Source organism: Manis javanica, chromosome 2 (assembly GCF_040802235.1).
Source record: "Manis javanica isolate MJ-LG chromosome 2, MJ_LKY, whole genome shotgun sequence".
NCBI classification, from domain to species: domain Eukaryota; kingdom Metazoa; phylum Chordata; class Mammalia; order Pholidota; family Manidae; genus Manis; species Manis javanica.
In genome coordinates, this window is record NC_133157.1 from 88,455,219 (window position 1) to 88,479,976 (window position 24,758).

At 43.1% G+C, this 24,758-nt stretch overlaps 1 long non-coding RNA gene across 2 annotated transcripts; it reads right to left on the reverse strand.

Annotated features, from left to right (window-relative positions):
- Positions 1-1,262: 1,262 nt before the first annotated feature.
- On the reverse strand, positions 1,263-24,278 carry LOC140847743 (uncharacterized). 2 transcript variants are annotated; one of them, XR_012127859.1, is made up of 3 exons: positions 24,181-24,278; positions 22,868-22,959; positions 1,263-1,637 (listed from the first exon to the last, which is right to left on the reverse strand). It is a non-coding gene; the product is annotated as an uncharacterized lncRNA (long non-coding RNA). The 2 variants fall into 2 exon arrangements; XR_012127860.1 differs by lacking the exon at positions 1,263-1,637 and adding an exon at positions 4,564-5,415.
- Between the last annotated feature and the right edge of the window lie 480 nt (positions 24,279-24,758).

Below are 24,758 nucleotides of genomic sequence, written 5' to 3' on the forward strand. Positions count from 1 at the left end.
GCTCACCTTATATTTGTCCTGCCTCAGCTCCAGAATCAACCGTTTCTCCCAGAAGCCCCGATTCTTTCTGGTGGAGAATGGCATCTTAACCCTGAGCATTTTCTCAGATTCAGTCCGATCATGTTGCTGGCTCGTGTCTCTGGGTGTTGATGCGAGCTCATATTTGATTGAACTGACTCTGAACCCTAAAATCCTCAGAGTTAAATGGGTTACTTTGCAACACAGAGGGCTCCTATTTGCTTCTGCAGGGGAACTATGGAGCTGGATTCGAGTGGCTCCCCCAGAGCTGCAGTTCAGGTCCCTGGCCCGCAGTGTGGCCCTTCTCTGCAGCACCCATCTCAGGATTTCTCCAAATCTGCATCTGCTCAGCCGCTCTGCCCAGGTTTCTGCTCACTCGCCCCCCTGCCTCTCCTTGTCCTCTTTCTTGTGCTGGCAACCTCCCTTGCTGTCTTGGCCTCGCACGTGTTCTCCAGCGAGAGAGTCTTTCGGGGATCTAGAACCCTGAGGTGTCAGAAGCTCTTGATGCCCCTCGAGAGCATCTACAGGTGATGGCCACACAACCTGGTCCCACTCGGTTTTTGCAGGCATGTTGCCCGGTTGAAATTCTCACTGTTCCTCTCAGGTGCCCACCCTCCCCTTGGCCTGTCCTGTGTGACTGAAGCCTTTGGCATTCAGGACCCAGCAGTAAATACGCTGCCTCAGCCTGCCTCTCCAGAGCCATCCCATTGAGTGCCACCACCCTTGCGCCTGCCACTCTGGGCTGTATGCTTTCCTAATAGCATTTATCACTAATAGAAATGATCATAATTGTATTTAAGTGTCTTCTGTCTATCTTGTTTTCTTTATTAGAGCATACACAGCTCAGCCCCAGGCACATAGCAATCACTTGATAGGTATTTGTTGAATAAATTAAAAGTTACAACCCAGAAATACTCTATTAGAATCCTTGCAAAGCACATTCTCTTCTCTTAGGAACATTTTTGAGGTGCAAGGAGAGAGGAGGAGTCCAGAAAGCGAAGGAGAGAGCATGGCCTCTGTCAGTATTTTCAGCTGGAAGCAGAACTTTGCTGTTTAATTCACCACACCCACGGTCAAAGGGGTCCGCGGGGGGCCAACTTTTTGGCTTTACCTCTCAGCCCAGCTGTTATCCTTTTGAGTAAAGTAAGGCACACTTCCACTCTACAGGTTTCTAGTTTGTTTTTTAGTCTTCCTGAAACTTTAACTACTTTGGACAAACACACACACATAGACAAAAGCTAAGAAATACTTTTTAGCTTTTATAAAAACAAGAATGCAAGAAGTACAAATACAAAAACACTCCCTTTCACTAAACTTACATAGACATCCTTATTGGCGGCAATGTAGGAAACGTCCCTCTCTCAGGATCTAATTCAGAAAACGTTTGTGCTTCCTGTGTGCTCAGGAAGTGAGAATCTCATGGCACTTCTTGGTGTTAAGCAGGAATAAGCTCAACTCCTATTTTTGTTCCACAGCAGCCCCTTGTGCAGTGTAGATGCAGAATCTCTCTGTGTATGGGGCATGGAGGCTGCAGCCTAGGCACCGTCTGGCTCGTGGGAAGGTATGGCACTTTCTTCCTGGCTCGTATGTTTCCTCTCGGTCAGGCACTAAGGTGCATGCTGAAAACACATGGAAACGTTGCAGAAATCAAATGTTTGGATGTGTCACTGTCCTGTCAAACATGTTTAGTCTTTGGAGCCTATCCAAAATGGCCCCTTCAGAACTTTATTTTCACCTTGTCAGTATCAATTCCTACTGGAGGGTTCCTCTGCCAGCTCCTCCAAGCTACTCTGGGCTGGAACTGGCCATGACTTTTCCAGGACTTCTCTGATTAGAATCAGGGTTCCAGGGTTCTAGGCAATGTACACCTTTCCTCTTCCTCACAATATATAAGCACACACATATACATGTATATATACATATATATATATATTTCAGGCTTTGCTGCATACTTTAGGCCAAGCACTTGCATCTTATATGGCAAATTGATTTTTATTCTGAGGTTTGCATTTTCACTCAGGCCTGACACTTTTGCAAACTTGGTTTTCCAACCGTTTCCACGTCTATGCACATGATTCATGCTTATGTACCTGCCTAATATGTACAATGTTTGCTTTTGGTGGAAATCAGGTCCAAGAGGTAAACTTTAAAACAATTTTCTCAAGTCTGATTCTCTTATACCTTTTGCCTTTACCTAGTCTATTGCATGTAGGTAGTATATCATATACACCCCAAAAGCAAGAGCAATAATTGGTATTATTTGTCATGGTAGAAGAGGCAGCAATAGCAATATTATCTTTTTCAAGTAAAAAATACAGTCTGTTGCTACTTAACATTCAAATTTTTATCTTGGACAGATTTTGTGGAATTCATACAAAGGAGGAGAAGGTATTTAGATCTTTTCTTGGGGAGTAAAAGAAGATCTTCACCTCTGTCTCTTGGTGAATAAGAATCTCATCATATAACTGTGAATAAGCGATAAGGGTGTTATAATAAAGAATTTGTCTGGTGTTTGTCCCAGAGCCCTGGCATGGAACTTCTGAAACCTTTGGAGCATCCTGAATGGGAGAACAGTCTTTGTTATTCATGAGACCCTTGGATCACTGCTGAGTTTAGACTAATGTAGTGAATCATGGGTGATGAGTGGGTGGTCTCCAGAAAGAGCAACCAGTTGAACTGAAGGTTGGGACTTGGAGCCAGAGGAACCTCCAGGGAGGGGGTGGCAGCTGGAGATTGAATTCAATCACAGTGGCCAAGGGTTTGATCAGGTATCCCTGCATGAGACCCCAGTAAAAACTCTGGACACTGATCCTCAGGGGAGCTGCTTGGCTGGTACATGGCGTGCCAGGAGAATGGTGCACCCTGATTCCACGAGGGGAGGGCGTGGCAGCTCTGTGTTTGGGGCCCTCCCAGGCCTCACTCCACTATGCCTGCATTTGGCTGGTCTTGAGTTGTAGGCATTATAATAAAACCATAATCATAAGTATAGGACTTTTCTGAGTTTTGTGCACTGTTCTGGAAAATTATCAAATCTGATAGGGTAGGGGAACTCCTGAGTTTATAGGCAGTTAGCCAGAAGTTTGGGTATCCTGGGACCCCCTGAACCTGAGCCTGGTGTGAGGCAAGGGCAGTCTTTTGGAGGATGTTGCCCTTTACTTGTGAGGTCTGTGCTAACCCCAGGTAGTCAGTGCTGGAATTAAACTGCATATAGTTGGTGTCAGAATAGAGGCAACATAGAATCTTTGAGGCAGGCTGGAAGATGGAGCTAGTCTGCATGTCTGGGTAAAGCATTTCAAGACCTTCTGAGGGAGAAAGTGTGCTTGGACAGGCTGAGCACAGCTCACTAGTGATCACACAGAAAGCCCCTTTCCCTCCTCCACACAAGATGCTGGTGTCTTTTTAAACCCACCCATATGGGGGGAGGTTGGTTTGTGTCTATGGAGGTTTTAAGAGTTTTGAATTTGAGGGTCACCACTGAGGAGCAAAAAGGTGATCGGGTGATGGGAGTAGTGAGTGTGTCTGCCTCCCACTTCTCTTTTGGGCCAGTGGAGGCCTTAGAAGAGGACCAGAGCTGCAGGACCCACTGTGATCGGGGACTGGGAACATGCACTGGTACTGAAGAGCCGGGTGGCAAGCCCCAGCAACAAGTGGGGGCGGGCCGCTCTCCCCACATGTGCGGATATGCTATTGCTCTGGCTTCTTGGAATGTGGATCCCAGGCAGCATCAAGAAGCACAGAGTAGAATCCTCACGATGAGTCTTGTCAGCAGTTGTGCACGAGATTCCTCTAGTGGCTTCAGGATTGTAAATAAACTGATGAGTGGGACCTGGAGATTCAGTGAAGCCAAAGGGGGACTGTGCCTGGTCCCCTGGTTGGAAGTGTCAATGAGACACCAGGTGGGGAAGCCTAGAAGAGCTGACAGGAGTTGTGCAAGCATGCCAGCGAAGATGGCCAGGCTGCTGTCCACGAGCATTCTGTGTGTGCGGAGGCCATGAGGCTGGTGGTGCTGGCATAGAGCAAGGTTTGAAGAATGCTGATGTCTCTTGGGACTGTCACCAAATGGGGCTTAAAAACAACCTTTATTTTAACTTTCAGGCATGGTTGGATGTGCACCCCACCAGGCAATACAGGAGCCTGTGGGTAAGAGCAAAGGAGGGCTTGCAGACAGATCTGCAAGGAAAGGGAGTGCTGGGGAAGGTGATCTGACTGGTTTCAGGCCAATCTTCCTGCTGAGTGCTAGAAAACCTGGGCAAAAGTCTGTATGAAGGAACCAGAAAGCTAACGAAAGGGCCAGGAATTGAAGTCAGAACCTGGAGGGAAGGTATGCCTGAACTAGTGAGGCCCGCTTTTCATGCTGTTTACCTCTGGAGGCATCTGATGATTCTCCGGCAGCAGCTGAGAGCTGAGAGGCTGAGCCCTCTGAAGCAGCCTGTACAAGAAAGCTTTCTATAGTAACGGAAAGATTCTGTGTTCGGTGCTGTTCAGTAGGAGAGCCACTAGCCAATAAGGCTTTTGAGCACTTGAATTGGGGCTAGTGCAGTTGAGGGGTTAAATTTTTAGTTTAAATTTGATACAATTTAATTAATTTAATTTTGATACATGTACAGTTAAGTTTAAATAGCCTTGTGTGGCTGGTACCTGCCTTACTGCATATCAGAGGTTTAGACGTCCATGAGGTCCTTGAAAGGCAGGGTGGCAGGGATGCAGTCCAGCATGGCCCAGAGTGACTGTGAGGCCTCAGGGATTAATGTCCTTTCCTGTGTTCAGTTTCTTCATTTATAAAAAGGGAATACAGAAGGCTTACCTCCTAAAACTGTTTCCTATATAAGTGCCTGCACATAGAAGGCATTCAATAAAGATCAGATGGACGCTTCTCAAGACAATGAGTGGGAAACAACTGACATCATTTTTGAAAGGTGAGTTTCATTGCCAAAACAAATATCAGTGTTCATGTTATTGAATTTAATCATGCTCTTATTTGCTCTCAAAAACCCACTTGTATAGTGTACTTGAAAAATAAAAAATAAATTCACAATATAGATACTCTAAAGAAATAGCTTCTTAGGGAGCTGCCCAAGGTTAACTGAGTTACCCAATACATGTATCTCAACTCTACCTTTGGATGAAATTAGCTGGGACAAAAACTGTTGTTTCCCTATCACTGAGCATCTTTCATCTCATTTCAATAATAAAAAAGTTTAAGTATAGTCACTTGCACAAAGCATGCAAAATAGCGTATTGTAGCACACACAGTCTTGGGAAGCAACTTTCAGACAATGCCTTGGTGCTGAAATGGCTCTGAGTTCGCTGCTCCAGGGGCACGAGGAGACTGTTTGCAGGGGCCGTTTCCTGCCTGCGTGTTGAGAACCCACTTGTGGCTGTGATTCAGGTGGGTCACTATGAAACACAAGCAGAAGAAAATGTTTAAATGCTTTTGATATAATTATGGCCTTTAGCAGTGCCATAACAAAGGAAAGAACATTTGGTAATGTGCCAAGATCCTGCCAATAAATTACCATGTACCATGGTAGTGTTCTCTGTGCAAGACCAAATTACCCAAAATTGTGACATACCTTCCCTTTAAGAAGGAAAGAGATGCTATGGGATGATAGGGGGAAAGCTACACATGAGGGTCTCACTACCCGCCTGTCTCGTTCACTGCTACGATAGGAACAGTTGCCATCTGCCAGTGCTTAAGGGGAGTCTGGCTGTGTGCTGTGTGTGAGCTCACACATGCTCTTCTTCTGCCTCCCACCACCATGCCTGGAGATTACATTTTTGTTCACCCCTGAGCATCAGATAGTTTGGGGCTCAGAGCGGGTTGATGGCAGAATCTGGAGTCAAACCCAGGTCCTCTGTCTCCAAGGTCATTTATCTTCTCTGCTAGCTAACTCCTTTTCTGACAGATCACATGAGATTATTGCTCATAATCCCACACCTGAAGGGCTTCTATCCCAAGAAAGTAAAGAGTATACAAGATTGAAAAAAAGTTTGTGTCAAGATATGTTTGCACTACCCCATGAAAAAAAGAAAAATCTGACTTTTTTCTAATCAAATAAATAAAAGGCTGTAGTTGCTGTGCTCCGGCCACTACCCCATGGGAACTCACTAATGTTTACATGAAGCATAGGAGGGAAGTTCTGGTGTCTCTCCTTTTCCCATGAGGGAACCAAAGCCTGCAGGTCCCCCACCAGGGTGAGGCAGGAACTGGGGTTCAGCGCTCGCACCCCACAGGAAAGAGCCATCCACGGAGGACAGCGAAAGGGCAGATGACACTCAGGGGCAGCCTGCTCCAGCTGGTTTCAGAAGCTGCTCCTTTTGATGGTCCTTGAGGAGAGTGTCATCAAAGCATCAGTCAGACATTTATTGGAAATATTCCTCAAAGGAGTATTTATAAAGAGGAGAATTCAGTCCAGGTCAGAGGAGGGAAAGACCATGAGTGCCTCCTGCAGCCTGGACAGCTGGCCTTGCAGTTGTGGACGCTGCGGGCTGCAGAAGAGGCCACGGACAGCGTGGACAGCCATGAATTCAGCCTCCCTGAGAGGGCCCCTGGGAGCTGTGCCTCTGGGCCTCCCCAGCCAGTCAGCAGGGCTGGTTCCTGCCTACCCCTGGGGCCCCGGTCTGTTCTTTCCCTCGAGGACGTGCCGTCATGGCATTGATGTCACTTAGCTTCTAGTTTTGGTCGCTGAAAGCGGAACCAAGCTGCTAACACCAGTGCCCTCAGATGTGGCAGAACTCTGTGGGGGCATTTTTGGAACTGATCTGGCCCCTGACACCTGCTCTTCTTTTTCCTCCCTCATTTCCCTTCCTTCCATTAAAAATAAAAAAAAATCTTAGTAGTGTTTATCTTTTTGTAAGTTGCATTGAGTAATTATTTGAATAGGCGTGATTATAAATATTTAAACATTTTTGTTTTGTGTAGACATGGGTGTCTGATTTTCTTTCTTTCTGTTCCTGGGTTATCTCCACCCGGGACACAGGGGGGATTTAATGTTGCCATGCATTTCTGCTGGGTAGAAATCAAAAAGAAACATTCTATCCTTGGCATAATTCCTAGCTTTAGGCTCAAGAATCTTCTAGAAGAAGCCTTTTTCACCTGTTCTGACCAGTTTCACATGTGTCGGGATGCATCCTGAGGGCCGTGAGTCAAAAGCGCTTTCTGCTTTTGACTCACCAAGGTGATAGATTCAGAGTGTGGTCTTGGGACAGAGAGGGTGGCAATGCTGTCTTTAGCTTTTTCGCTCATTCACAAATTCATTTATTTAACAGACACCTTTGAGTATTTTATACTACATGGCACACATTTTTTCTAAGTGCTTGACAAATATATCAGGCCATAAAAGAGATGAAAATCCTTATCCAACAGAGCTTATATTACAAGAGGGAGAAGAAAGAGAAACAATAATCAACATATACATAAGTATTCAAGTAAACACAAATAAACATAGCTAATAAATAAGTAAAGGATCAGCAACTACAGCCTATGGGCCAAATCCAGCCCACTCCGGTTTTGTTTTTTACCAGAGGCTAAGAATTCTTTTTATGCTTTTAAATGGCTGAAAAATAATCAAAGAAGAAGTACGTTTTGTGACATGTGAAAATTATGTGAAGTACACATTTAGTGTCCATAAATAAAGTTACTGGAACACAGTGGTGCTCATTCATTTATGTAGTGTGCCTGGCTATTTTTGCCCTAAATGGTAATTGAGTAGTTGCAACAGAGACTGTGTGACTTCCAAAGCCAGACATTTATAATCAGGCCCTTTACAGAAAAGAACTACTAGCCTGTGCCATAGATGATTCCTCTGACAAAAATGTAAAACTACAGTTAGTAATAGTGTTTGCCTGCAGAACAACCCAAGATACTCATGCCCAAGGAATAGCCATTATAAAAATTGTAAAGCATACAGAACTGATCAAGAACACCACAAATCAAAATGTATAAAAACAGTGTACAGAGGAAGAACCACATAATTAAATAAATTTATTAGAAAAGAAAAAGAGACCGAAAACTAATGAATAAACTGTTCAACTCACAAAGTTAATATAAAAAAGAGAGGGTAAACTGAAAGCAAGTGAGGAATAAGAAGGAAATGAGATATAAGGAATTAGAAAAACAGAAAGGGAGCATTAACAAAAGCAGATCATTTTTGAAAAGAAATGAATAGAAACTCTGGAAGTTTTAATTTAGAAGAAAAGAGCAAACAAAACACGGGAAAGACACGAGACTCAGTGCTGCTGTACCACCAGGTCAGCCACTAGGTCGGCATTGCATCCCCTCACCGTGAGTGAGAATACCAAGACAAAACGGCCAGTTTTCTAGAAAAATACGTGTGATCAAAATTGCCTCAAGAATAAATTAAAAGCCTGAATAGGTCTATAACAATAAAAGAAATTAAATCAGCCCTCAAAAAGCACTGAACAAAAAAAACACTTATCTTAGATGATTTTGTAAGTGAGATTTACTAAATTTACTAAATTTTATATCTTTAACTTAAAAATTTTATATCTATAACTTTGTTTTTTATCTGTCTTTTTCACTCAACATTTTATTGACTAGGTTTTCTACTGGGAGTTTTATGTTTTCAAGTCTTACATTTATGTTCTTAGCCCATTTGAGTTTATTTTTGTATATGGTGTGAGAAAATGGTCCAATTTCATTCTGTTGCATGTAGCTATCCAGTTTTCCCAGTACCTTTTCTTGAAGACTGTCTTTTCCCCACTGTATGTTCTTGCCTCCTTTGCGATAGATTGATCGTATAAGCATGGGTTTATTTCTGGGCTCTTTATTCTGTTGATCTATGTGTCCATTTTTATGTCATACTGCTTTGATTACTGTAGCATAGTTTGATATCAGGGAACATGATACCTCCAGCTTTGTTTTTTCTCAAGATAGCTTTGGCTATTTGGAGTCTTCTGTAGTTCTACACACATTTTAGCATCGGTTTTCTATTTCTGTGAAAAATGCCATTGGTATTTTAATAATGATGGCATGGAATCTGTACATTGCTTTGGGTAATATGGACATTTTAACAATATTAATTCTTCCAGTCCATGAGCAACAGTATATCTTTCCATTTATGTGTCATCTTTCATTTTTGCATTAATGTGTTATAGTTTTCAGAATACAGGTCTTTCATCTCCTTTGTTAAAATTATTCCTAGGTATTGTAAATGGAATTGTTTCTTTAATTCCTCTTTCTGATAGTTCATTGTTAGTGTATAGAAATGCAATAGATTTCTGTCCATTAATTTTGTATCTCACAACTTTACTGAATTCATTTATTAGTTCTTGCAGTTTTTTGGTGGAGTCTTCAGGGTTTACTATATTTAGATCATGTCATCTGCAAATAGTGACAATCTTACTTCTTTTCTAACTTGGATGCCTCTTATTTATTTTTCTTGCCAAATTTCTGTGGTTAAAACTTCCAATACTATGTTGAATAAAAGTGGTGAGAATGGTTATCTGTGTCTTGTTCTTGATCTTAGAGGGAAAGCTTTTAGCTTTTCACTGTTGAGTATGATGTTAGCTGTGGGCTTGTCATATATGTCTTTCATTATGTTGAAGTTCAATCCCTTTATACCAATTTTTTGAAAGTTTATCATAAATGGATATTGCATTTTGTCAGGTGCTTTCTTTGTATCTACTCAGGTGATTAGATGATTTTTAGCCTTTGTTTTTTTAATGTGGTATATAATGATTGATTTATAGATGTTGAACTATACATGCATTCCAGGAATGAATCCTACTTGGTCATGGTGTTTGATCCTTTTAATGTATTGTAGAATTTGGTTTGTTAATATTTTGTTGAATATTTTTACATCAGTGTTCACCAGGGATAATGGCCTCTAACTTATTTTTTCTTTTTCTTTTTTTAGTCTGGTTTTGTTATCAGAGTAAAGCTGGCCTTGTAAAATTAATTTGAACATGTTCTTTCTTCTTCAATATTTTGGAATAATTTGAGACAGCTATGTATTAACTCTTCTTCAATGGGTTGGTTAAATTCCCCCATGAAGCACTCTGTTTTGTTCATTGGGAGTTTTTTGATTATTGATTCAATTGCATTACCAGTAATCAATCTATTCACATTTTCTATTTATGATTCAGTCTTGGAGGATTGTATATTTCTAGGAATTTATCCATTATCTAGGTTATCTAATTTGTTGGTGTGTAATTGTTCATTGTACTCACTCAAGACCTTTGTACTTACGTGGTATCAGTTGTAATTTCTCCTCTTTCATTTCTGATTCTACTTATTTGGGCTCTCTCTTTTTTATTTGATGAGTCTAGTTAAAGGTTTGTTGATTTTTTTCTTTCAAAGAACGAGCTTTTAGTTTTATTGATCTCTCCTATTATTGTCTTAGTTTTTATTTCAGTTATTTCTGCTCTGATATTTATTATTTTCTTCCTTCTTACTAACTTTGGACTTTGTTCTTTTATCTATCTCCTTTAAATGTAAAGTTAGATTGTACATTTTAGGTTTTTATAATTTCCTGAGATAGGCTTGTATTGCTATGAATTTCCCTCTTAGAACTGCCTTTACTGTGTCCCAGAGATTCTTGGAATGGTGTTTCCATTTTTATTTGTCTCAAGTTTTTAAAAATTTCCTCTTTGCTTTCTTCCTTGACCCATTGGTTGTTTAATAGCATGTATTTTAATCACTATGTGCTTGTATTTTTTCCAATTTCCTTCCTGAAATTGGTTCCTAGTTTCATACCATTGTGGCTGGAAAAGATGCTTGATATGGTTTCAGTCTTCTTAAATTTATTAAGATTCATTTTGTGGCCTAATGTGTGACCTATCCTGGAATGGAATTGAAAAGAATATGTATTCTGCTGTTTGGGGACCGAATGTTCTGTATAGATCTGTTATGTTCATCTGATCTAATGTGTTAATCAATGTTTCCTTATTTGTTTTCTGCTGGATGATCTATCCATTGATGTAAGCAAGTTATTAAAGTCTCCTGCTATTATTGTGTAGCTGTCTATTTCTCCCTTTATTTCTGTTAATATATGTTTATATATTTAGGTGCTCCTGTGTTGGGTGCCTAAATGTTTACAAATGTTAACATCTGAAACTCTTGTTGGGTTGACCCATTTATCATTATGTAATGTCCCTCCTTGTCTTCGGATACAGTCTTTGTTTTGGAGTCTATCTGTCTGATAGTAAGCACAGCAGCTGCAGCTGCCCTGATCACCCCTTACCAGGATCTGGATACCCATTTCCAGGCCTCCTGCCATGCACAGTTGCAGAGGTCAGTCAAATCCATATCATCACTGAGATCTCATTTATTGCCACAGATGCACAAAATAAACAACCCAACATCACAAAAAACAAGAACAAAACCCCCCGCAACTTTTTATCTAGAAGACTGATCCACAGATGGACAACAGAGAGAAACCCAAGCAAGGCAAACAGGCCAGTCTCCCAAAGGCAAATGCAAAACTCCTAAAAATAATTTACAGTCTGTTTGAATGCCTCAATGTATGTCAGACACAAATACACTTTACCCAAAAATTGCAAAGATAAACATCAGGAAATATGTTGTAATTAATCATGTTATAGATTAAATAAGGAAAAGCATGTGATTCCCCAAAAGATGCAGAAAAAAAGCATTTGATGAGATTCTGCACTTACTTATTATGAAACACATTAAGAAACTAGTAATAGGGGGTGGAGCCAGGATGGCGGCATGAGTAGAGCAGTGGAAATCTCCCCAAAACACATAGATCTATGAAAATATAACAAAGAAAACTCTTCTTAAAATAGAGACCAGAGGACACAGGACAACAACCAGACCACATCCACACCTGCAAGAACCCAGCGCCTTCTGAAGGGGGGCTCCACCATTTTGGAGGAACAGCCCCAGCCAGGCCACGCCCACAGAAACAGTGGAGATAAACTTCATAGCAAACGGGCAGGGAGCAGAAGCCTTGTCTGTGCACAGCTGACAAGCATAAGCCACTAGAGGTCGCTATTCTCCCAGGAGAGGAAGGCCACAAACCAACAAGAAGGGAAGCTATTCCAGCGGTCACTCGTACCAGCTCTGCAAACTATCTCTATCACCATGAAAAGGCAAAACTATAGGCAGACAAAGATCACAGAGACAACACCTGAGAAGGAGACAGACCTAAACAGTCCTCCTGAAAAAGAATTCAAAATAAAAATCATGAACATGCTGACAGAGATGCAGAGAAAAAAGCAAGAGCAATGGGATGAGATGCAGAGAAAAATGCAAGAGCAATGGGATGAAGTCCGGAGGGAGATCACAGATGTCAGGAAGGAGATCACAGAAGTGAAACAATCCCTGGAAGGATTTATAAGCAGAATGGATAAGATGCAAGAGGCCATTGAAGGAATAGAAGCCAGAGAACAGGAACGTATAGAAGCTGACATAGAGAGAGATAAAAGGATCTCCAGGAATGAAACAACACTAAGAGAACTATGTGACCAAGCCAAAAGGAATAATATTCGTATTATAGGGGTACCAGAAGAAGAAGAAAGAGGAAAAGGGATAGAAAGTCTCTTGGAAGAAATAATTGCTGAAAACTTCCCCAAACTGGGGGAGGAAATAATCGAACACACCATGGAATTACACAGAGCACCCAACAGAAAGGATCCAAGGAGGACAACACCAAGACACATAGTAATTAAAATGGCAAGGATCAAGGACAAGGAAAGAGTTTTAAAGGCAGCTAGAGAGAAAAAGGTCACCTATAAAGGAAAACCAATCAGGCTAAGATCAGACTTCTCAACAGAAACCCTACAGGCCAGAAGAGAATGGCATGATATACTTAATGCAATGAAACAGAAGGGCCTTGAACCAAGGATACTGTATCCAGCATGACTATCATTTAAATATGATGGTGGGATTAAACAATTCCCAGACAAGCAAAAGCTGAGGGATTTTGCTTCCCACAAACCACCTCTACAGGGCATCCTACAGGGACTGCTCTAGATGGGAGCACTCCTAAAAAGAGCACAGAACAAAACACACAACATATGAAGAATGGAGGAGGAGGAATAAGAAGGGAGAGAAGAAAAGACTCTCCAGACAGTGTATATAACAGCTCAATAAGTGAGCTAAGTTAGGCAGTAAGACACTAAAGAAGCTAACCGTGAACCTTTGGTAACCATGAATCTAAAGCCTGCAATGGAAATAAGTACATATCTCTCAATAGTCACCCTAAATGTAAATGGACTTAATGCACCAATCAAAAGACACAGTAATAGAATGGATAAAAAAGCAAGACCCATCTATATGCTGCTTACAAGAAACTCACCTTAAACCCAAAGACAAGCACAGACTAAAAGTCAAGGGATGGAAAAAGATATTTCAGGCAAACAACAGTGAGAAGAAAGCAGGGGTTGCAGTACTAATATCAGACAAAATAGACTTCAAAACAAAGAAAGTAACAAGAGATAAAGAAGGATACTACATAATGATAAAGGGCTCAGTCCAACAAGAGGATATAACCATTCTAAATATATATGCACCCAATACAGGTGCACCAGCATATGTGAAACAAATACTAACAGAACTAAAGAGGGAAATAGACTGCAATGCATTCATTGTAGGAGACTTCAACACACCACTCACCCCAAAGGATAGATCCACCGGGCAGAAAATAAGTAAGGACACACAGGCACTGAACAACACACTAGAACAGATGGACCTAATACACATCTATAGAACTCCACATCCAAAAGCAACAGGATATACATTCTTCTCAAGTACACATGGAACATACTCCAGAATAGACCACATACTAGCTCACAAAAAGAGCCTCAGTAAATTCCAAAATATTGAAATTCTACCAACCAATTTTTCAGACCAAAAAGATATAAAAGTAGAAATAAATTCCACAAAGAAAACAAAAAGGCTCACAAACACAAGGAGGCTGAATAACATGCTACTAAATAATCAATGGATCAATGAACAAATCAAAATAGAGATCAAGGAATATATAGAAACAAATGACAACAACAACACTAAGCCCCAACTTCTGTGGGATGCAGCGAAAGCAGTATATAGAGGAAAGTATATAGCAATCCAGGCACACTTGAAGAAGGAAGAACAATCCCAAATGAATCGTCTAACATCACAATTATCGAAACTGGAAAAAGAAGAACAAATGAGGCCTAAAGTCAGCAGAAGGAGGGACATAATAAAGATCAGAGAAGAAATAAACAAAATTGAGAAGAATAAAACAATAGCAAAAATCAACGAAACCAAGAGCTTGTTCTTTGAGAAAATAAACAAAATAGATAAGCCTCTAGCCCAACTTATTAAAAGAAAAAGAGAGTCAACACAAATCAACATAATCAGAAATGAGAATGAAAAAATCACGACAGACTCCAAAGAAATACAAAGAATTATTAAAGACTACTATGAAAACCTATATGCCAACAAGCTGGAAAACCTAGAAGAAATGGACAACTTCCTAGAAAAATACAACCTCCCAAGACTGACTAAGGAAGAAACAGAAAAGTTAAACAAACCAATTACGAGCAAAGAAATTGAAATGGTAATCAAAAAACTACCCAAGAACAAAACCCCAGGGCCGGACGGATTTACCTCGGAATTTTATCAGACACACAGAGAAGATATAATACCCATTCTCCTTAAAGTGTTCCAAAAAATAGAAGAAGAGGGAATACTCCCAAACTCATTCTATGAAGCCAACATCACCCTAATACCAAAACCAGGTAAAGACCCCACCAAAAAAGAGAATTACAGACCAATATCCCTGATGAATGTAGATGCAAAAATACTCAATAAAATATTAGCAAACAGAATTCAACAGTATATCAAAAGGATCATACACGATGACCAAGTGAGATTCATCCCAGGGATGCAAGGATGGTGCAACATTGAAAATCCATCAACATCATCCACCACATCAACAAAAAGAAAGACAAAAACCACATGATCATCTCCATAGATGCTGAGAAAGCATTTGACAAAATTCAACATCCATTCATGATAAAAACTCTCAGCAAAATGGGAATAGAAGGCAAGTACCTCAACATAATAAAGGCCATATATGATAAACCCACAGCCAGCATTATACTGAACAGCAAGAAGCTGAAAGCATTTCCTCTGAGATCGGGAACAAGACAGGGATGCCCACTCTCCCCATTGTTATTCAACATACTACTGGAGGTCCTAGCCACGGCAATCAGACAAAACAAAGAAATAAAAGGAATCCAGATTGGTAAAGAAGAAGTTAAACTGTCACTATTTGCAGATGATATGATACTGTACATAAAAAACCCTAAAGACTCCACTCTAAAACTACTAGAACTGATATCGGAATACAGCAAAGTTGCAGGATACAAAATTAACACACAGAAATCTGTAGCTTTCCTATACACTAACAATGAATCAATAGAAAGAGAAATCAGGAAAACAATTCCATTCACCATTGCATCAAAAAGAATAAAATACCTAGGAATAAACCTAACCAAAGAAGTGAAAGACTTATACTCTGAAAACTACAAGTCACTCTTAAGAGAAATTAAAGGGGACACTAATAAATGGAAACTCATCCCATGCTCATGGCCAGGAAGAATTAATATCGTCAAAATGGCCATCCTGCCCAAAGCAATATACAGATTTGATGCAATCCCTCTCAAATTACCAGCAACATTCTTCAATGAATTGGAACAAATAATTCAAAAATTCATATGGAAACACCAAAGACCCTGAATAGCCAAAGCAATCCTGAAAAAGAAGAAAAAAGTAGGGGGGATCTCACTCCCCAACTTCAAGCTCTACTACAAAGCCATAGTAATCAAGACAATTTGGTACTGGCAGAAGAACAGAGCCACAGACCAGTGGAACAGATTAGAGACTCCAGACATTAACCCAAACATATATGGTCAATTAATATTTGATAAAGGAGCCATGGACATACAATGGCAAAATGACAGTCTCTCCAACAGAAGGTGCTGGCAAAACTGGACAGCTACATGTAGGAGAATGAAACTGGACCATTGTCTAACCCCATATACAAAGGTAAACTCAAAATGGAATCAAAGACCTGAATGTAAGTCATGAAACCATTAAACTCTTGGAAAAAAACATAGGCAAAAACCTCTTAGACATAAACATGAGTGACCTCTCCTTGAACATATCTCCCCAGGCAAGGAAAATAACAGCAAAAATGAGTAAGTGGGACTACATTAAGCTGAAAAGCTTCTGTACAGTGAAAGACACCATCAATAGAACAAAAAGGAACCCTACAGTATGGGAGAATATATTTGAAAATGACACATCCGATAAAGGCTTGACGTCCAGAATATATAAAGAGCTCACACGCCTCAACAAACGAAAAACAAATAACCCAATTAAAAAATGGGCAGAGGAACTGAACAGTTCTCTAAAAAAGAAATACAGATGGCCAACAGACACATGAAAAGATGCTCCACATCGCTAATTATCAGAGAAATGCAAATTAAAACTACAATGAGGTATCACTTCACACCAGTAAGGATAGGTGCCATCCAAAAGACAAACAACAACAAATGTTGGCAAGGCTGTGGAGAAAGGGGAACCTTCCTACACTGCTGGTGGGAATGTAAATTAGTTCAACCATTGTGGAAAGCAGTATGGAGGTTCATCAAAATGCTCAAAACAGACCTACCATTTGACCCAGGAATTCCACTCCTAGGAATTTACCCTAAGAATGCAGCAATCAAGTTTGAGAAAGACAGATGCACCCCTATGTTTATCGCAGCACTATTTACAATAGCCAAGAATTGGAAGCAACCTAAATGTACATCGGTAGATGAATGGATAAAGAAGATGTGGTACATATTCAGAGTGGAATACTACTCAGCCATAAGAAGTGGAAAAATCCAACCATTTGCAGCAACGTGGATGGAGCTGGAGAGTATTATGCTCAGTGAAATAAGCCAAGTGGAGAAAGAGAAATACCAAATGATTTCACTCATCTGAGGAGTATAAGAACAAAGGAAAAACGGAAGGAACAAAACAGCAGCAGAATTACAGAACCCAAAAATGGACTAACAGAAGATCAAGGCCTAGCTTGGATACTCAGAAAATGAACTAAGATATGATATGAGGAGGAGCTTCCAGCATCAGCACTCTCTGGAGGACTTGTGCCAGGGGGATGATCATCAAAAAGCCTCCACAGGGATCTGGGCAATGCTGCGGTTGTGGCTGCATCCACCCCATCGTTTCCTGGACTTGCCATTGGAATGAGGAGGGAGATGTCTAGGCTGGCATGTGCATACAGTGAGACAACGAATTTGACCAGATATGTACTGTTGGAACTCAACCAGGAGTTGGGAGGGGAGCAAGTTGTAGCACTCCAAAATCTTATGACTATAGACTATCTATGGTTAAAAGAACATATGGGATGTGAACCGATCCCAGAAATGGGTTGCTTTAATTTGTCTGATTTCTCTCAGACTGTTCAAGTACAGTAGGACAATATCCATCATATCATAGACAAATTTTCACAAATGCCTAGGGTGCCTAAATGGTTTTCTTGGCTTTACGGGATGGATGGTAATTATAGATTTGCTTTGTTTATGTCACCGTATTCCTATTATGTTAATATGTGAGCGCAAGTTAGTTGGTAGTTTAAAACCTATACATGCTTAAGGTACTCTACAAGAAGATATGTCAAAGAAATAATCAATCCTCCCATGTTTTTTCCATATGCTACCTCTATAGCTTTTCTTCTTCCTTCCTAATTACAACCCTTAAATAGAATTCGTGCCTCATATCGAATTTACCGAGTATCATAATTCCTCCAGGTGGTAAAGATACCTCGAGACAAGTGCTGGGCATAGAAGCCACAGGGCATAAATCTGCAAAGAAGTAAAAAGCTAACCTTTTCAAACAATATGGCTTCTCTCTCACTTACCAACTTTACATTTCCCTGTATGGCCCCGGAAGATGGCTGGTTAGCCAGAGACGGGTAAGATTCCTCAAGAGAGGAACAACCTAAGACAGGCACAGTCGCAGGTGGGCCATCAGGTGAGAAATTTGGGATCAACAGAGGTGAGGCTCAGAACCTCACCTCCCTGTTTTGAGAGAAATCTTCTGCATCCGTAGATGTTTTGCTGCTCTTGTCTAGCTTGGATTAATACTTAGTCCATAGGCACACACCTGATCATCTACATTTGCCCTCTTACAGCACTAAACTATGTTTTCTACCTTTATCTTGCATCTACCTACCACTTCAGCATTTTATTAAAAGTAAAAATAATAATAATAATAAAGGGAGAAATGTGGGATCCACATATAAATCAAGTATAAAAATCAAACAAATATTCATATTTGACCTGATTGTTTGTAGTTCATAATGCATGATCAAAACCGAAAGTTTCTGTGATGAATGCCCTTGTACTGTTCACCATGTAAGAATTTATTCACCATGTAAGAATTCGTTCACCATGTAAGAACTTGTTCGTTATGCTTCAGAAGATTGGAGACTGATGAGAATTAGGCTTGAGATGGATTAATGATTGTACATTGAGCATTGACCCCCCTATACAGAATTTTATTGTTGTTAACAGCCATTTGATCAATAAATATGAGAGATGCCCTCTCAAAAAAAAAAAAAAAGAAAGAAACTAGTAATAGGATGGAACTTCCATAGTCAGTGAACATTTTCTGCTGAGAATCTACAACAGTTACTACCATTAAGAAGTAAGATTAGAAATAGTCCCTTTAAAATCAGGTGTGAAGTTCCAGTCTGCTTTGTCCTGAAGGGCCAACTGGCCCAACAGGACGGGGAAAGGAGAGAATGATTAGGAAGAAAAGCAAAAGTCAAAACCATTATTGGAAGGTGATGCATATCATCCATATGGAAACTACAAAAGAAAGTAGAGACAGATTCATAACCACAGAAGCTTGGTATTTTCACAACATATGAAAATTTATACAAATGAGTAAGAAAAAGACTATTGTCCTATTCTCTTGGGGTGGCTCTAACAGAGCACCACAGACCAGCTAGATTATAAACAACAGAAATCCAATCCTCACTGTTCTGGAGAACTGAGTCTAAGATCAAGGTGCCCACAGTGTGGCGCTGATGAGGCTGTCTCCTGGCCCACAGCACCTTCTCCCTGCGCCACATGGTAGGAGGGGCGAGGGGGCTTTCTGGGGCCCTGTTATCAAGCACAAAGCCCATCCTGAGGGCTCCATCCTCATGACCTACTTACCTCCCAAAGGCCCTACTGCCTATTGGGGGATAGATTTCAACGTATGGATTTGGGGCTGGGGGGGCACAAACAACAGTGCAACCAGAACACGTGGGCAAAGGAAGGGCTAACTCACCAAAAAGCCAATCTGAGTGGCCCATGAGTGTGTGAAAGCCACACCTAAATCCTGAAAAGTAAATAATAAATGAAATAGTAAGATCCATCAGATTAGAGGAAATATTAGGTCTAATAATTTCAAGAGTTGATAGGATGAGTAATCCTGAGGACTGTTACTTTGTGTACAGATTTAGCAAAATATGCAGGGAGTGACTGGACTAACTCCACACTAGGTACAATTTAGAGAACTCAGCAAATGATCACATAGAGACCTAACAAAGGCATTGTTCATAATAGCAAAAATCTGAAAACAGCCACCTCTACTTAAGAGGAATTGGATAAATACATTGTTGCATATTCATACAATGAAACAAGAATGAAGCAGCTAAGTCATAGGTATCAACATGTACTGATCTTGAAAGCACTTGAATGAGGAAAGTAAATTATTGCAAAGGAATGCATACCTGGGTGAAATTTGACAGCGCACCCTGCAGTATTATCCACTGGCTTTGGACACATAATGAGGGTGTATTTAAGAAAGGTGGCAGCCGGCAGAGAGCTAATGTGCAGGCTCACCGGTGAGCTGGGGATGCATATTGCCTGATTGTCTGCTTGATTTATTTTCTGACTAAAAGAAAAACATAGATGGAGGGAGAGAGTGGGGCAGGGAGGGAGGGGAAAGGAGAGGGAGAGAATCCGGAAGAGCAAGGGGAGGGAGGGAGGAGGGGTGAGAGCGGCCCCAGGAAGGCGGGAGGCAGGGAGGGACTGGGAGGGGAGGGGATGGAGAGGAGAAGGAGGAGGGAGGTGCAGGGTCGGTTCCCTGGGCTTCTCCCCATGTAAGCAGGCAGGCTCTTCAAAGCATCCTGAAGAGGAACACCCTCAAAAGCAGGCTGAGAGGTGGGGTGGGGGTATTCCAAGGCCCGGAAAGGGTGGAGGCCGGGACAGGCAGGCTGGGCCTCCAATTCAAGCAGACCTCTCTGAGGGGAGACCTAGGCCTCCTAGCTGTCTGTAAGAAGAAACTAAACAAAACAAAACAACCCCCTGGCTGCAGTGCGCAGTCTTTTCCAAGGCCATTTTGAATGCACTCCCAGGAGCCAAAGCGCAGGGCCCAGAGTCCCTAACCTCACCCCTACAGAGCTACTCCCATGGAGACGGTCTCTGCAGGGCTTGGAAAGCACAGCAGCCTGGAGTGGCTTGCGTGGTGCCTTTCTGACAAGTTTGCGGGGGGCACAGGACTGCAGCTCTCAGTCACCTCAGAGCAGGCTGGCATCTGCACACACAGCGAGAAGACAAAGGTCGGGTTTACACTGTGTCTCCTGAGCCTTAAGAACTGTTTTGGAATCTGTAATTTTACACTGTGTAGGCTATCCTGCACCCACTGAGTGGAGACACGTCTATATCGCCTTCACCTTTCTGGGTGGGGAGGGGGTCAGAAAGAGGACAGGGACTTTGTGGGCTCCACATGACCAAACTCAGGAAGGAGGCAGGAAGCACCACGCACAGCTGGGGGACCGTGGGGAGCCTCAGGGGGCAGGGGCACCCCACACAGCTGGGGGACCGTGGGGTCCCACTGGGGGCAGCTCCATGGTGGTGATTCTTGGCCGAGGCCGCGGAAGCGCAGGCGCGCAGTGGACAGCTTTCCGTAAGCACTACAGGTCTGCTGAGATAGCTGGAGTGCGCTTTCTTCTCTAGCTTCTAAATCCTGTCCACGTTCTGGCCCAGTGCTTTTCCCAAGAAGCACAGACATGCACAGGCATGGGGAGGACAGTACCCAGATAAGAAAGAAGGACTGAAAACAAGAAAGAAACTCAGGTTGTCTTCCAACCAGTTAGCACCCAGGTGGTGTTGGCTCTTTGGAAATGTGGGGTTTGTTTGGTTTGGTTTCCATTGACAGCTGCCACCGGGGCACATAATTTAATTATAGTGAATTCAGTGAGTTCTTCCTTTCATTTTATCCTGATGGAGTTTTGTTTCAATGTGGTGCTGAGTAAACCATGGAAGCCTGCTCTGCAGCAGGACGAGGCAGGACTGCCCACACCGCATGCCCAGGGCGCCCCCTTGAATGGGCCTCGCCCTGTACATGATGCCTGGACATACCTGAGAGTAATGGAGCCTATGGCGGTGTGAAAAGCAAGGCACTGTCCCAGTGAACCTGGCAACACCTGTCCAGCAGAGCGGGGCGGGGAGGGGGACGGGCCGCAGATATGACAGGCAGTAAAGCGATTCCCAGAGACCGTCCACAGCCCTCCCGTAGCTCTGCTCACCTATCCCCGGGTGATGTCTGCCGTGGGCCTGTGGGCCCTCCCTTCTCCACACATCCATGGCCCCGCCCGCACCCCCATGCCCCCAGCATATGTGTGAGGCTTGCAGGATCACACACAGGGCTGGATGCCACCCCCTCAAGGCTCCGCAGTCTCCCCCGGCTGTGACAGTCACACATACACTCGAGCGCCCCCACACATTCACGCACACAGGCCAACCACAGTGCTTCTGGCCCATGGTCTGCTGAGTGGACGTGTTGTTTAGGAGCCCCCAGCAGGAAAAGCCACCCCGATGGGGCCCTGCTCCAAAGCCTGCCTTGTACACCAGCGCGCAGGTGGCCACATCACGACTAGACGCGGGAAAGAGGCTCTTCTCTCAGAAATGGGGGCCCTCCTGCTTCAGCAAAACAGCCAGGGGCTGAGAGGTCCACACCAGCATGGCCAGGTGGGCCTGGGGGCTGCATGGGGCGGCCAGTGGCAGCCAGTGGTGGCCAGCCCTCTTTGCAGAAAACAAACCACACACAAAACCCACAGACTTGTGCCAGAATGTGGCCTGTTTGCATGAACATGGCTTTGGCTGTGCACTGTGGGGGCTTCTGCACTTTCTCTTAGCAAGCATCCTCACTTGTGGGAGAGAACCACATGGAAACAATAAACTATTTAGGCAAAGGAAATGGACATAGGGGGCAAGAGACCAGGGCAGGGAAAAAAAATAATCAAGGAAGCTTGATATGCCAGGGATTGCTTCCCATGATCTGATCCCCAGCCCCCTGCCCCTTGTGACAGTTAATTTTATGTGTTGGCTTCCCTGGACCTCGGTGCCCAGATGTGGTCAGCCACTACCCTGGGTGTTTCTGAGAGAGTGTTGCTGTATGACATGAACATGTTGGCGGGAGGACTGTGGGTTAAGCAGATTGCCCTCCTTGATGTGGGTGGGCCTTATCCAATCAGGTGAAGGCCTGAAGAGAACAAAGACTGACGTCCTCCAAGCAAAAGGGAGTTCTGCCAGCGGACAGACTGCTTTCAGATTCTGACCACAGCATCAGCCTCCCGGGTTTCCTGCCCACACATTTTGGGCTTGCCAGCCTCCGTAATCGCATCAGCCATTCTTCATGATTGATCTTCTATATGGACACATCCTGCTGGTTCTGTTTCTATGCAGAAGCCTGACTAATACACCCCCGGCCCCTGCAGAGCCTACAGTGCACATGCCTCAGCCCAGCCATGCAGGACGGCTGACCAGGCAGGCGGTCAGGGTTAGAAAGGAGGAGAAGCAAAGTGAGGAGCACCTTGAGCTTCCAGCTGATCACCAGGTGTGTCTGTTCATCTTCCTGAGAAAAGACTCCATTCCGTCATCAGTTTCAGAAGATTCATCTGTGACCTAAATGTTAAGACAAAGGTGAAGAACAGAGATAAGGGAAAGCTTGTGAGTGGGAGCAACAGTTTAATGGGCTGAGGAAAACAGGAGGGAAGGAGGGCCAGGTCACCCACTGGAACAAGACCCTGTGCTTAAAGCAGTGTGACCCCATCTCTCTCTCTCTGCAGGTGTTGGGACACATTGTCACACACTCAGGAACTCAGGCGCTTCAGTTCACAGCTGCAGTTTTGAAAGAGCTTTGGGCATATTTTTCAGCACTCTCCCCATCTAGAGTCTGAAGATTTTGGGAAGCCAGAATCAGTTTGGTAAAACTGAACTGTTGGTTTAAATTGAGGCATTCATAAATAAAAAGAAATGCTGTCCCCCGCCCCTGCCTTTCCACTCAAACAGGCCCAGACCTCCCTCTTTTGTCACTGTTACACCTTGGGGCCCATCAGTCATTCCAGTTTGGTTGACAAAGTGATGCCCATGTACAAGAGATTTGTCTTTCCGGGGTTATCCAGGGATGTTACAAAGATAGCAAGATTTGTGTACAAAGCAATCAGAAAGACAGTGATTTAATTAAAATCTCTGTGAGAAAGAAGGATTTAAAGGTTTTTAAATGTTAAATTGCAATTTAAATGTACGATTACAGAGTCTCATCTAAAACACCAGTCTAAATCCCATGATGTGCATGGCTCTCAATAAACATTCATTGAATGAATGACAAGTCAGTATCTTGTTGGGACCAGCTGAATGGAAACAGTCCCCTCTGACTGTTCACCAACTACTCCCCAGGACTGCACTGGCCAGAAATATGGAATGGTTTTCTGGAAGTTCTAATAACTGCTAACAACAGCAATGCCAGCATTTGCCAGGCACTGTGCTAAGTGTTTTATGTAACTGCCAAGTTGTGTTAGTTTTTCTTATAGAATCTTCCTGGCAATCCCCTGAGGCTAATGCATTCAGAGGGGAGCCCAGGCTTGGAGAAGGTGGGCAAATACCCAGCCCCCCAGCTGGGATAGAGCACAGGCAGGATCCGGACCGAGTCAGTCCCCACCAGCCAGAGCACGTCTGCCACAGGATCACCCCCATCTGTGGGAGCAAAGGGAGGAAAGAGCCAAATGTGTGGGCCAGAGGCTCCCTACAGGGCACTGGGGACACATGGTAACTCCCAGCCCCACCTTAGCATTTGCCAGGACCCCACATGCAGAGCACCTGTGCCCCAGGAGCCACAGTGCTTACCTGGAAGAGGAAAGGGTTTGCCTCTGTTGTTAGTTTCCATGTTAATTCTGTAGGACAGCACATTCCCTCTGACACCCCACATGGCTGATGTCTCCTAGAGTAGAGTTTGGGCGGTGGTTTTTTTTTTTTTTAGTTTCTTTCTTGTCTGAAATTGTTCTTTGTTAACAAGGAGACCCTTTGTTGAGTTTTAATAGTCATATTAACATCATTCGTCACTGTCTGGCAACATTTCCAGAGACTTCCGTAAGCCATGATTTGCTCCCAAGGCGAGAATGACACGTTAGGCTCGGGTGTGTGCAGATGGTGGTGCTGATAGTCTGCAGGAGAGTCAGCCTGGACGGCAGCTCTGGCTGAGGCAGACCACATCAAAGCTCGCTTTGTGACCTGCCACCCTGGGCGGAGCAGCCATTCCAAGTCTTGCAGCAGCTTGCTTCAAACACCACTACCAGAATGGCCTCCATTGCAGACACAGGGAAATTCATGCATGGAAACAGGCTGGGAGCCCTCTTCACGCGTATCCTGCTGAAGAGCTCTGTGAAGAGGGTGCCCACCTAGTGAAGAACTCGTCTTGGCTGATA